General features: G+C 35.3%; 1 long non-coding RNA gene across 1 annotated transcript in view; it reads right to left on the bottom strand.

Annotated features, from left to right (window-relative positions):
- Positions 1 to 15,012, bottom strand: part of LOC125184564 (uncharacterized) — a 52,299-nt gene that overhangs the window by 13,803 nt on the left and 23,484 nt on the right. The window contains exons 3-4 of the long non-coding RNA XR_007168780.2: positions 12,054 to 12,174; positions 10,654 to 10,753 (exon numbers count right to left, since the gene is read on the bottom strand). This is a non-coding gene — a long non-coding RNA (uncharacterized lncRNA). The remainder of the gene's footprint in view (positions 1 to 10,653; positions 10,754 to 12,053; positions 12,175 to 15,012) is intronic.

Genomic DNA, 15,012 nt, shown 5'->3' with positions numbered 1-15,012 from the left:
ATCTGATACCTGTGGCTTTATTTATCTGAATCTATGTCTAGAGTGTAGGGCAGACCTGCAGTCTTACTCCATGATCATCCATCCAAACACAATACAACTCCAGGTTTGTACTCCTTCTAAAGAAATGTATGGTATAAACAGGAAAAAGAGTCTAATTTTTTTTTTTTTTTTTTTTTTTTTTTTTTTTTTTTTTGCCTAGACATGGCTACAGAATGAGCATGCATTTATTGCTTGGAGTTTGATAGTCTTCAAAGCTCACAGACAGGCATGTCTAATGGTAAATTAAACTATTTAATTTCACGTTTTATTATTTTTTCCTGCTCTCTGATGCAACAGCATTTGAAAAATTACTAATAGGATAAATATGATTTAATTAAATGTGCAAATGATCTGTGTCTTATTGACTTCCTGAACGGTTACTAACATCACGAGTTAGATCCTTGGAAATCAAGAGCAATCAGTTCATTTTCAGGAGGTAGCTAACCTAGGTGATAACACTGAAGTAGAATATTCAAATAAGAGATAAATGCAAACTTTTCTGATTTTTTCCTTCCAGAAGCACTTAAAACAAATATAATAATGAACAGAGAGGCCCAAAAAAAAAAAGGAAAATCTTATTTCAGAATTATTAGAGGACAGAAGAGAGAGGATATTGCTTTTTGGAATAAAGCTTACTCTTCTGTGAAGCAAAACCATGTAAATAGTTGCTACACAAATACATCTGGGCATGGAGCAGACATATCCAGCACAGACATGTAGCTTTTGTAACTGGTTCCTGCATCTGTCATCTCTTAAGCCTCTCCAACACAGGTCACATAGAGAAAGAAGCAGATGTCAGGAAGGAGTTTCATCTACATCTGCTCTTGCCCAGTATAGTCTCCAGCAGAGACAATATGTCACCAGCTTAGGTCTGAGGAGCATTTTGGCTGCTCCATTTCTGCCTGGAAATGATTGGACTATTACACAGGGTTCGGAAGCAGCTCCCTCCAGCCACCGGATGAAATGATATTTTGGGATGTTGATTTACATTGAGATTAATTACAATCATGACCATGGCAAACTGTTATACAGTGATTTCATAGTATTGTACATATTAAGTCAAAGAAGACGGAGTTTGTATTCTTGGTATTGGGTAAAAGTAACCATACTGTTATTACTTATTGGCTGCCTGAGTTAAATGATTAGATGGTTATTTAATGTAGCTAGGTGGTAAGCCTTATGTCATTATAATTATTCAATTGTTACAGTCCTAAATAAAAGTGGACAATTTGGATCAGGAGCCTGAACATCTGACAAGCTGTGTGGTGTCTAGATCCAAAGTTGTGTTTTAGCACACTATACATATGTGGGCAGCTGCACCATTTAGATGTGGATCCAGCTTTGGGGTGGAAGACCCCAGGCTGGTTTGAACACTTCCTTCCAAAGTCTGGCAGATTTCAGTGTGATGGTTTTCAGTTAAGTCCATTTTTAACAAAAGCAAATGCAAATGAGAAGCTACCCAGAAATAGCACTGCATATCAATTTTCTACATCAATTTATAATGCAGTGGAAACAGATGGTACATTCAGGCATTGTCAGAAAAAGCCATTTGGGTTTTGGTGACTGTTCCTTTTTTATTTTTGATGGTATATTTAATCTATTTCCATAGCTAACATGTTTCAACACCTGTACAAAATCAGATACCACTGTGAGAGCATGTAAACTAATCTTGGTAACATATGCAGCTTTCTCAGTCCTGAACTGATTTTCTGACCAATGGCGTAAATTGTAAAGACTACCTCTTTCTGATGGCTCTCAACACCGTTCACTTGGTTTCCACTTGGAGAAAGAAAAAATAATTTATCAGGGACCATGAGAAGCCATTTCCAAAATCATGAAAGGTTCCTTCTATTTTAGAAGCCATGCTTTATGTTAAAGATGAGTCATCGGATCATTTATTTTTACATTGTATTCCACAAAGTATTTGTATTCTACATTTTCTACAGTATAAAAAAGGCTAGTATGGTTATCTAAATTCAGGACACATATCTCAGAGAAAAGATTAATTCAGATAGGGCTTGGGGCAACACACAGTTTATGTAATTTACTGCCACTGCTTCCACTGCATCTTTTCTGGTTAATTCAGCTGCAGTAGAAAAAGTGACCAATGTTTTTTCAGTGGAGGAGGGGGATGCTTTCAGGGTTGCTGGGATGTAGACTGGTTTTGCATAGTCCTGAAGTAACTCCTCCTATCGTCCACAGCTAATCAGAAATTCCCCAGTTAAAAACTTTCATCAGAAATTGTTCATTTGTGAAGAGATTCAGTCACTAAAATCCACAAAATATCTCATGCCCCAAACAAAATTTCTGGTCATGATGAGCAAAAGCAATGCAGAGGGCCCAGCTGTCTATTGTTAGCACACACAGAAGCTGATTTAATTTTGTGGAATGAACCTTAGTTTTCCATGTTCCAGTGGTCCTTACTTGCTGTTCTCTCCCACACTCTTCAAGTCTTATTCTACCTTGTATTTAGTAATTACTTCCTTGAACAAATACTTGAATTCCAATCTCAGTAAAATGATAAAATTACCAAGCTAGAAAGAATTTCATCTGCTTGATCTTCTTTCTACCCTCAAGCCCACAGTATTGAATCTTTAAATTACAAAAATTCTCTCAGAACAATAAAACTATTTTCCTTTAAGCAAAGTTTCTTGTTATGCAATAAAGAGAAAATAAATATACATCTTCTTGAACTGTTGACACCAGCTCTAACAGCATAAGATTCTGAATATCCCCTCCACTGCATGGTAAACATTTTTATTTTTTATTTTTTAATCACAAACCATTTTTTTTTCTGTATCTATCATAGGTAAATAAAGACTAATGTGAAATATTGTAATAATTCTTACATCAGCTAAGACATAGCAATTTTGGAAACTCAGAGAGAGGGTCACAGTAGGTTGCAAATGACATCCTCAAAAATAAATCCTGACAACTGGAAAGAAAAAAAAAATGAAAGAAATAGAAAAATGAAGACTTTATATTCTGTGCTCCATAAAGAAAGGAGGGAATATGACTTAGTTCAATAAAACACATGAAAGGGGGAAAAGATCTGAATTAACTGAAACAGTGTAGTTAAGAAAAGAATCAAGTAACATTCTGTGGGGTATGAAACAAATTATTTAAATTTTATATGACTTGGTTCTCCCATTTTGTAAAATAGGGAATATACTTTCTTATTTGCTTTCTTGTATTTTTATAGCATGCAGTCTCTACAGCAGGCTTTATGGAGCCTGGTATAATCACAGCTGCAGTCTCTAAATTCTACAGTATTAATCGATGAACCTTAACTGTTATGTATTTATGATGGCATGGCCTTCTGGATTAGTACTGCTGGTAACACCATTGAGTTTACTGCCAAAATGTTTCAATTGGGTTTCTCAGTATAGACAATCAGTATAGAGAGTACATTAGCTGCAGTGTGAAGACATTAAATCTCACTAGATGTGTTAACCACAGAAACAAAGCATTACCTCTCCTTGCACAACCACTCTTTGAGACAAAAAGGAAAAAAAACAAACAAACAAACAAAAAAAAAACCTATATAATATTTACTCCCCAGGGAAGTATACGTTTCAAGACAGATTTACATTGAGAAGCAAATCAGCACACTATGTTATTTCCACATATCAGAAAATGGATGCTGTAAAAATCTTTGTTTACATACCTTAATTATGTATCTGATATTTACAGATAAATAAAATAGACACAGATCAGGCATAAATCAAGGCAAATCATATGTTTATGTTCATCAATCGAACCTTATTTTTTGTGAATTTGTTGATAACCTATTATTTCAATAATAAAAAACAAGTAAAAACTTCCCCCAAAAGATCAAATTCTTCTTCTGTTTACTATGCAAATAGAAGCGAACTGCATTTTCCATTTCTAATTAAATCTCTACCTGTTCCTCAATCAGGTAAATTGCTATTAGCTTTTTGCAAAGTTATTTTTGGGACTATTTTGAACAGAACTATTCTGGTTGCTATAATTAAGACTTCTAAAATTAATATTTAAATTTTATAATTGCTGGACTATGGCATCCTGAGAAATAATAATTACCTGTCTGATTGCAAAGTTGAAGTGAGCTGTTATGTGCATTTGACTTTCTTTAATCTTGCAGCCTGCATCCCTGCTCACTTGAACAATGTTATTAAGTTCTGAAGCTGATTACATGGGTTGGTTTGTGAGTCAGACAGACAGCCCTTCAGGCATCTAAAAATAATGTTCTGTTTCTTTTGTTAAGGGAAAAAAAATGCCTGTGCCATTTTAAGCAACCTGAGCTAGACCTTAGAGTGAAAGCCAAGCCTGGTCCAAGCAATTCAAAAACCTCACATCAAACCTAAAGTTCTTGATCTCACCAGTTGAATGTAGGGCTGAGATGGATGTCAGTAACTCATCAACTCTGTCTCCAGTTCCCGTCTTTAGGTCTGAGACTCTCTAGGCTTTCATAACAGCAGGGAATTTGAAACAGAGAACACAAGAAATGATTAAAGTAATTGCTCAAAAATAGCAAATAACTCCATCACAGGCTATTACCCACAGTGATGTTACGTTAGTGAACGGGAAAGAGTTCAGTGTTCACATATAAGTCAGAATGACAACATACCTGGCAAACAGGAACTACAAATAACTTTAAGGACAAAACACCCTGAGAGAGTTCAGTTCAAGACAGAGTATGTGTCCATTACCTTTCATGCTTCTGTTTAAAGGTCTTAAGAAAATACTGTACTTTCTCAGGTACATTAAGGGACTGCTGTTATGATTTTGTTTCTTTTTCTTTTTTTAATCCTTGATGAGAAGCATGTTCTGAGTCAAATGTTTTGATTTCTGTATTCACTCAATTCACCCAAACGTGAAAAGCAGACCAATCTACAGAATAGAATAAAAGGCAGAAGAGGAAAGAACAAATTCCATTCAGTATAGCACAAAAGGAGAAACAAACCACCTCAAGAGCCCACTTCTCAACATTTAAGGTCTGGTCTCACCCTCTCTAATGTGAAGCAACCTAACAAATGTTTGTTAGGCAAAAGCTGATTAAGACTCAGCAGAGAAAGACAGCTTCCCCTGCAGTGATTGAGTTAATGCAAGACTTGAATAGCCCTCTAGAAGCTTCTCTCTATTGATTATATGAGAACCTAGGACAACTACACTCTTAATTAGGATCCTCAGTTAAGTACTTAAAATTTGGTGGGATCAATGCCAAATAAAGCAATTACCCTCACTTTCTTCACTTTTTTTTTTTTTTTGTACTAGTAGAGTACGACATCACATCCTTTATTTCCTGGGAGACTCAACATTGAAGATACAGATCCTAAACTGAAAGCAAATGTGCTGTGTTTCTCTTTTTTTTTTTTTTAAACTTTTTATGTCATCCTGATTGAGGGACCTCTGAAGAGCTAAAATGGTCTCTGCAATACTATTCTTCTTTTTTTTCCTTCCCCTCCCTTTCCTCTTTTGCTGAAGGATTTACCCCCATTCTGTCTTTCATTGATTCTGTATAAAACCACAATGACAGAGTGCAAGGAGACAGAATCACCTTTCAAAACCAAAATTAATACAACTAGGCAACCAGATTTACAAATAGTCTCCAGTGTATCTACTTATGTCCTCCCCTCACCTTCAGTAAAAGAACTGTAGTTTCCTCTTACAGTAAAGTATTTCTGTTGCTCCACGATTCCAATTGCTCGTTAGTATTTTCACTGTAGCCTTCCTAGAAGACAGTGATTTGAACTGAACCGTCATTCATTTCCCCACCACGTATTTGCAGAATTTCAGAACCATCTTACTTTCATTTTGCTTCTGATTGCCCATTTTATGTCCTATGCTTATACTATAAGTTTAATATTACGCAGTGTACTATTAGTTTCCATGTTGCTAAATCATTAGATAGTGATTCCATAGATGACTAATTAAGTATCAATCATCAATTTGAACAACATTTTGAACTATAGGTAATTATTCTTTAGAAAAAACTCCATCCAACCGTTCCTTTATTTACATACGATTTATCAGTAATATAAGTTATACTTTCATCTGAATTATTACAAAGAGAATATTTCAGAAAATTCCTCCCTCAAATCAGAATAGTATTGCATTATGAAATTTGTGGGTTTAATTATTCCAAAATCATGCACTACCTACAATATTTAACAATCGTCTCTAATTATGGGTGCACAGGGGTTTCTCTGCTTAATTCAAATTGCCCTGATGAAAGTCAAGGCATTTCAGTGGGAGAAGGACATGAAATGTTACAAGATATGCTGGAAAGAAAGCTTTTCTCATCTGATAGAGGGTAATATAATTTTCAAACTGAAGTTTCATTTTTCTACTGTCTTTAAAAACTGCAGTTCTATTTTAGCAACCATAAAGAAACATGTATAGGTACAGATATACACATATAGAGTGATTTATTTGAAGTGTAATATGTATATCTAGAAGAATGGATGTGGCAAGAGTATTTTACTGACAGTCTGTATTATGTAAGCTGGTTAATACTGAGAAAATAGTCCTACCCTGGTCTGTATGTGTGTGTGGTGTGGTATTTCTGGTAATCATGTTCAGTTATTTTCTGAATCCAAAATTAGAAACACCCATAATATTGACATAAGATAAAGCACCTAGTGAACTATTAACCTTTTCATTCTGAGAGAAAGGGGATTATTCCAAAAAGTGATCACAGAATTGCCTTTCTTTTTATTCCCAAATAGGGTATCTTTCTTGCTATAAATATAGGACTGGCGATCAGGATCAACAGAAAGCTTGAAGTAAATATTTTCTTCAAATAAAATTTGCAAATCCATCACTTAACATTCAGTTTTCCCTCAAATTAGGAAATAATTGTTCTCAAAGCTATAAATTATTCATAAATGGAGATATCTCTGATCTTGAAGTGCTCCCATTTCTAGTGTTCATGTTTCTAGTGTTCATCTTTCCCTAATGTCAAGAATGCAGACTGACATGGGTTCATCTTCTCTAGCAAGAGAATTTGTTTTCATATACAGTTCTATTCATCATTCTTTTCAAAATAATAGCTATGCAGCAACAGTATATTTAGAAACAAATTTTCCTAGAGGAAGGTGTTGTTTTTTTTTTATTTGACAACCTGAAGACTGAACAGTTGTGTGCGCACGTGTGTACACATGCACGTACATTATCTGCATACATATTTCTAACTCTAATAAGAGTTAAAATTTCCCCTTTCTAAGCTTTTGTTCAATAAAAAGAAACAAAGTCTTTTATAGTCAAGTATCAGTGATCATTTGGAACCATTCAAGCTGTACTTTTTAATCCTGATTAGTGAGAATAACAGCATGCCCAAGGAACAAAATTGTGATTGCATTAAGTAGAACTGACAAAAGTCCTATTAGAAAACTATGCACTCTGCTATGTTTTCCAATAGTGCTGCTTTTTAAAACAAAAACTCCCATATTTCTTTTGTCAGTTGGCAGCCAGAAACTGAAATTCATCCCAAATGTCTCTGTACTCACTATAAAACTCCTTTATTATAAAGATTATACTGCCATCTATTGGGTGGCATTACTATACTATATATATATGTATATATATTTCTTTGGAGTCAGCAAGGCGTGGAGCTTTATTAGCAGTTAGATTACAAAAACCTTTATTTAGAGTATAACATATGTCTTATATAAACAGCTTGGTCCCCTCTTTGCTACCACTATCAAATTACATAGAGTGAGACATTTTAGCAGAGTGATAAACTTAACTTCAATGACATGTCACTGGAACAACAGAAAACACACACACACACACACACCCAAACCCCACCCCTTAATACTCCCTCACATCTTACAAAGATCTTATAGAGATGTTTTCATGCACAGTATCTGCTAGTGGAACTGCATCACTTGCTATGTTGGAATAAAAGTTCTCATTTCCATGTAAGTGGCAATCTTTTGCAATACAAAGAGATTCCTGTGATATATAGAGACGTCACAGATTTTTTTTAAAGCAACATAGTGAAGCTTCAAAGAAATATTTTGCCAATCTAAGACTGATTTTTATTTTCTTATAAAATTTTAATTGAAGTTCTGATTTCTTTTGTGACATCCCTGCTCCATCTATCTGTATCTTAGGCATATGAAATGTGTATTTTTATGGAGGATCCAGGTGTCAAAAGTATAAGCACTGAAAACTTACAAATTTTGATAGTTGTAGCTCAGTCCTTTTCTTAGTAGGACCTCATATTGTAGAATAAATTAAGCAAGCTGGAAAAGTGTCCCCGTGCACTCTGTCAGTTCTGGCAATGTAGAGCCTTGAAAGCATTGTTCCACTACAGAAAATAGACAAACAGCAACAGAAACAAAAGAATGACATATCTCCTTCTTTGACCTCATCTACTGCCATATCTTTCTGACACTCTGACTAATCAGCTATCTTGTTTTCCTTATCTTTCCGAAGAGCAAGAAGTCCTTCTACCTTTTGTGGACCAGGAAAAGATTAGCTGACTACAGCAAGTATCATGCAGATAATCTCTATCATTGTTGATGCATACACCACTGGTAACCAGACAGACTTTTTGTGTCTAGAACGGACTTGGAAGGCCAGGTGAAGACAGTACCTCTCTATTTTTAAACAGAAGATATTTGGCCCGGAATACTGAAGTGCCAGAAAGCTGGTACCTCACAATGCTAATTGTACAGGCACTATGGAGAGCAGAATTTCACTTAGCAACCTCTTTGATTTTTTTATTACCGAGGTTAAGCCCAGACAAGTTTAGCTAAGGCCAAGAGGAATCCTTACAGAATGCACCAGATTCTTTTCTATCATGGTTGGAAAAAAACATTTCTTCAGGCTACTGTTCTCCTAGGTGAGTATAAATGCTTCCCATTACCATTAATGGCATAGAAAGGATAGCTAATAATTATTAGACTAGCAGTCAGATCTTGCCTCTAATTATAATTCTACTACAGCATTTCTACATGACCTTGGGCCAAACACACAAATCTATCTATGCTTCAGGCTACCACTGCTAAATGGAAATAATGATATATTTGTCCCTCAGAGCAGTGTCATGAGGTTAAATTCAGGTTACTGTAATAGTAACATTTGTTTTCCAGTATTAAAATGATAAAAGCCATTATAAGTCTATTGGAGAAAGATTAGAAAGGAGTTTGACTTTCTTTTTTTTAATGCTTACTTCTTATCTTATGCTTTTTATGTTTCATTTGAAACATCATTTGGAAAAAAAAAGTGTGTGTTGTTTTTTTTGTCTTTTTTTTTTTTGAAATAGTCTCTGCTAAACAGCAGCAGCAGGAAAATTTGTGTATGGCAAAGCTCCTGTACAAAAGGAATGTGCAGTAGAAGAAGGAGGCAAGCTACACTCTTGCTATGTGGAAGATTACAGAACTTACTTACAGAGATACTGATAACATGAACTCAGTGTATTTTGAACAACTAGAATTTCACTATTATTGGGGGAAAAGTCTCTTGATGGCAGCAGTGTAAAACCACAATCTCTGCTAGCTCCAGTGGTAATGAGGAGATGAAAGAGTGGCTCTAGTGTAATATCAACAGTGTGTTGTGGTTTTCTTGGACACAGAGTAGGAGAACACAATTTACATTTACTTTAATACTAACCTAAACCCACAGTGCAATTTGAGTTATAGTGTAACATGCTTCTAGTGTTTCCACTGCTCCAAATAACTGTCCTTTCTATTCATACAAACAAATATTTTTCATATGGATCCTTGTCCCTTTCCACAGCATCTTTGTATTACTATGACTATGCAATTATCTTTATTTTTTTAATTACAAGACTATGCAATTATCTCAGTGGGTACTGATAAAGTTCTTGCTTTAATAAACTCTTGGTTTTCAGTCCCACAGAATCTTGTTTACTTCATCCTAATCCTAATTTGGCCAAATATATATTGGTTATAAAATAACTGTACCAGGAGTTATGTTAAAAAGGAGAGGGTGGGTTAAAAAAAAAAAAAAAAGTATTTTACTTTCTCTGGTTTTCTATCTAAACCAATGAAATTATCTAACAGAGACGGGACATTCCTCTAACAGCAATAAAAGTCACAGAGGTCTTTCTTTTTCTTCTCTTCAAACCCAAGGGCTACAAACACAAGGACCATTGCCTGCTGAGGCTTGTATTTGGCTATTTGGCTGCTATAGAACATGCTACTTGCAACCTATAGTAATAAAGCAAATTCTAGATTTAAATCTGGTATTTTGAATCGTTGATTTCATGCTATACAGGCTATATGAAGATAGAGTTGAAGATAAATTTGCAGATAACTGTTCAATCTCATTTCTGCAGCAATTCAATCTGCGGATAAGTACCAAGTAATTTTGAAATATAGAATCACAGAATCATTAAGGTTGGAAGAGACCTTCAGGATCACCTGGTCCAACCGCATCCTGCTACCAATGTCACCCACTAAATCAAGTCCCTAAGCACCAGGTCCAACCTTTCCTTAAACAACCCTAGGGACGGTGACTCCACCAGTTCCCTGGTCAACCCGTTCCATATATCTTATTCTAAATCTCCTGAGATGGAATCCTGTTTTCATTTGTACTAGAATATGTCAATTAATATAACATATTCAATTAGCAATACAAGAAACATAAATGATTCCTTACCCATTAAACTGTCATCATACTTCCACCTCTCCCCTGCCGCAGCAATGTGTAACAATTCTTAAATGAAATGAAAAACAGTTCTTTGTGTTCAGTCTCTGACCTGAATGGAACATATGAGAGAACAGCACATGTGAGTGTGATGCACTAGAGGAATTCAGTATTGGACTAGTACATTGGGCATAGTTGTCATGACAAGGAAAGAATTAACCTCTGGTTAACTAGCAACTAAGCACCATGTTGAAAAAAAAATATTTTGCATGTTTGTGTGTTCTCTTCATCATACCATTATTCTGAGGTTCAGAGAATTAATTTAAATCACACTGTTCCTCTAGGGGCCACTTGGATCTCCAGCGATTTGTGGTCTGGCTTTTTAAAGGACTGAAGACCAGTAGATATAACTAAGTCAAAAGCATTTGCATTCTGAATGCATAAATGATGACCTAAAATTCTGACTTTGCTAAAATGGCATGAGCCAAACTCAGCAGCCAGTTATTTCAGGTCTGAGGACCTAACAGCCACTTCTCTTGGAAAAGCATGGAAATTCTCAAAAAAAAAGGGAGGAAAAATAGAGAAGACTACCTCTCAGCAATAGCTTTATTTACGGTAACTTGTATGTGACTGCTTGGGCAAGCAACAATGCCAAAAACTGAGGGAATGTGGAGTCAAAGTCATCCTTTTGCATGTATACAAGGTGAAATGGAGGGCAGCATTTACAGTTAGGAAAAGTTTATGTGCTCAGCAGCTGTTTTCCCCCTATTCACTGGACTATAACCAGACGTGGAGAAAGGATATATTTGTTATTTTGTACTCAAACAGCTGTTGTCTCTCCTACAGAAGAGACAGGTGACCTGACTGTCCAGAAGGCCAGATTTGGCTGAAAGGTCATAAGCAAGACCTGGCTTGCCTAAAAATTCAGATCCTGCATGCCTCAGACCAGATTTCCAAAAGCAGTGGAAATCTTATAGTTCAAGCCTCAATCATTCTGAGCCTCAGACTCTCATTCAAGAACGTGAATAGCAACATAATAATGAATAGATATGGAACATGTACAGCAATAGAAATCATGGATATTCAGAGCAAAATATAATTTAGTATCTTCATCATCCTGAATGAAAAGATTGAACAGCAACCATCCTGTGATCTTTATTCCATTAGATTAGATACCTAATTTGTAGTAAAAGTTTGGAAGATATAGCATAATTAAAGAGCATACCATACAGCTTAGACACCAGAGATGATGCAGCTAGAGAGCAACTTTAATTCTTAATTATGATTGTTTCTAATATTTCAGTGGTTGAATGCATTCATTTAGCAGAAACTTTGGGGATATTTCTGAGAGGGAAAGGAGCTATTTTAATAATTCAAATCCATATAGATGCACTCATGATGCTTCTGGTTACCTCAGCTTCTTAGCATACCCCTCTCTTGATTTCGTCTCATTTCTTCTCTTTCTCTTTCTTTCCAGTGTTTTTCCAGGCTCCTCCTTTTCTTCCCAGGTTTTCACTTTTCAGTCCCAGTAATCTGTAGTGAACACGAGTAAAACAAAAATGGAATCACTTTTAAAATAAACAACCATGGTGGCTTCTTTTTTTTTTCTTTTTTTTTTCTTCCAGGAAAACACAAGTAAACCAGAGATTGAGGGAGTTCATCTAATAGTACCAGCTCTTTTTATCTACTTTTTATGTCAGTCTATAAAACAGTATTATGGATGGAAGGAGATAACTTAAATGACAGAGAGTTCCTGGTATAAAGCCTTTTTCTTCCTTTTGTAGAGAAACAATAAGTGAGGCAAAAAGATATTTTGTTCTACAAAGTCTCTAAAGTTCAACTTACAAAAAACACTTGTTCAGTTATGTAGTACAGCACTCCTCCAGAGAAAGCAGAAACAAGACGAGACAGCTCCTAGTTTACAATAATGTCACTGAAAATAGAAATTGTTTTGTAGCTTTTATGTTTCCTGGGCCTAAACAAATGTCTCTAACTTCCAATTTCATTTGTAATGTGCACTGGATCAGTCCCCTTTCTCCTTTTCCTTCCCCTGACAAGCACTAATTGTTTGTATTTCACACATTCCTGAAGGACACACATTCTTTTAACAGCTGAAAGGAGACATGTATTTCAAGCTGGGGTGAGAGTAGAAAAACATTTAGGTTATTAGCCCCAAAACGCTTGGAAGGCCAGAGTCAGTAATGCAATCATGCTGATAGTAAGCAGAGATCATGGCAAAAGGGAACAGAGGACAGCAATCTGCCAAAATCCCCAAATCCACCCACCCAGCAGCTGTTCTGGAAACCCATTGTAACAAGTTTATAGCCATTTCTGCAGGTGCCAAATGCTATTAAATAAATATAAATAAGTTTATTGAAGAAGAAGCTTGTCCATAAACTCTATTAGATTTTCAGTCATATTTTCTGTCAGGTCATTTTCTGATGTTACTTCAGAAAATTCACTAATTCCACTGCACACTATAGACCTCTCCAAACCTTAAGCTACATTTATCCTTTTCAGAGTCAACTTGGGATAGTAGAATTATTATAAGGCAAGAATGAAGCCATGAGGATTAGAAAATAAGATTAAAATCATATTCTTGAAACACCAGTATCATAATTGACATAATTAATTTAATTTCAGATTAGACTGAAATAGGATTTTTCCTGTTTATTGTATTTGCTCCAAAGATGTTGGTTTTAAAAACAAAGAGCAAGTAGGTGGTACATTGTAACTGCATTGCAAGAGAACCGGACGTTTTATATTGTAGTCATTGTGGATTACTGAATTCAAGAAAATGACTAATCCTTCTCATTAAATAAACCAAATCCAGAAAGTCTTAGCACCCATAATTTCTGGGAACTGTGGATGCTCAAACTGTTCCCTATTTGGCTTGCTCTCCTTTGGGTCCTTTGCTGGATGTCCCCAGTCTCAAGTGAAGCAATCAATTGATGATGCTCGGGAGCAGCACTGAGGTTCCCAATAGTTGATTTTATAGCAAAGGCAATGTTCACACAGTATATGAATGATTAGACAGCATTTGGAAAGTTCAGTGCAGTTTTATATTTAGTGTTAGAGGCGTCATTGCAAAAGCCCCAAAGCCTGGCTCTAATAATAACAAATAAATCATTGGCTACTTAGCTTACATCTAGGTTCAATCAAATTTTTAACATCAGCTTTCTAGAATAATACTGTATGGCCTACAATAAATATAGCAAGAGAAAGCTATGCAATTATAAGTATCTATATATCTCTATGTTGTTTGAACCACCGCAACTCTTCATGTTCACGCCAATAACATTCAATTAGCTCTAATGAGTGTAAGTTTTAATGCTTAACCCAGTGTCTCTCTAAGGATAAGCTTTGCAAAGAGGTGTAGCTACTAGCTGGTAATATATAACACCATCTGATTAGGAGAAATTATTTTCAAAACATATCTGCCATAAAAAGCTAAAATGAAGGGTAAAGTGACAGAACAACTGCTGCTAAATTCTATTTTCAGCATTGTAATTGGGATAATATACCATAATTTATTTTAATGAGTTACAATTAAGAAATGGTTTCTAGGGTTGCATGTAATTTCTTTCAATTATTAGTTATTAGTTGTTCATGCATAAATGTGTTTTAATATTGGCTTATCTGAGCTACAGTAGGTGATTAAAGCTGTTCAGTATATTAACTTTTCGTTTGTAGAGTTGTACATTGCAGGGGCAATTCTAGCACAAGACATTTATAAGAAAGAGATCACAGTGACACTTGGGAGAAATATTTCTTAAGTATTACAAAAAAATATGTAAAGCAATATGGGAAAGGTGTCAGAGAAAATCCTGATATGGTTAACACTGAATTTTGCTTTATCTAACTGCAGCTACAGTCTAATGGCCCCTGTCTTAATAAAATATTTAAGTTAACCTGGTTGCAGAGTGAGTTATTATACTACATATTCTTTCACTTTATTAGGATAAAGAAATATTATCATGGGAGGCTACGCTAACAAGCCTAGACATTGCTTGTATTGTTAAAGAACAGGTTTACATCTCGGAGGAGTGTAAAGACCTAGAGAAACTGGAACCTTTTTAACTGAAAAAGCATTCTACTTATCTTATAGAAAGCAGTCTATTTTGTGCTAAGAAGAATGGCTTATAACAACAAACAGCCTCTCTGTTATCAGTCATTCTCATATAACACAATATTTATTGTGCTTGCTGTTAACCAAGTGAGGGAAAAAAAAATAAAAAAGGCACTGAAAAATTCTTTTCAGAAGACAAACATTAACCTGACCTGAGAACAGTGTATCTTAACCTCATCAGTACAACTCTTATGGGAACCAATGCATCTACTTACATGTTCATTCACAGAAAAGTTCATAAC

This window comes from Anser cygnoides, chromosome 4 (genome assembly GCF_040182565.1).
Source record: "Anser cygnoides isolate HZ-2024a breed goose chromosome 4, Taihu_goose_T2T_genome, whole genome shotgun sequence".
NCBI classification, from domain to species: domain Eukaryota; kingdom Metazoa; phylum Chordata; class Aves; order Anseriformes; family Anatidae; genus Anser; species Anser cygnoides.
Note: the sequence above shows the minus strand (reverse complement) of the source record. Positions and strands in the feature narration are given on the sequence as shown.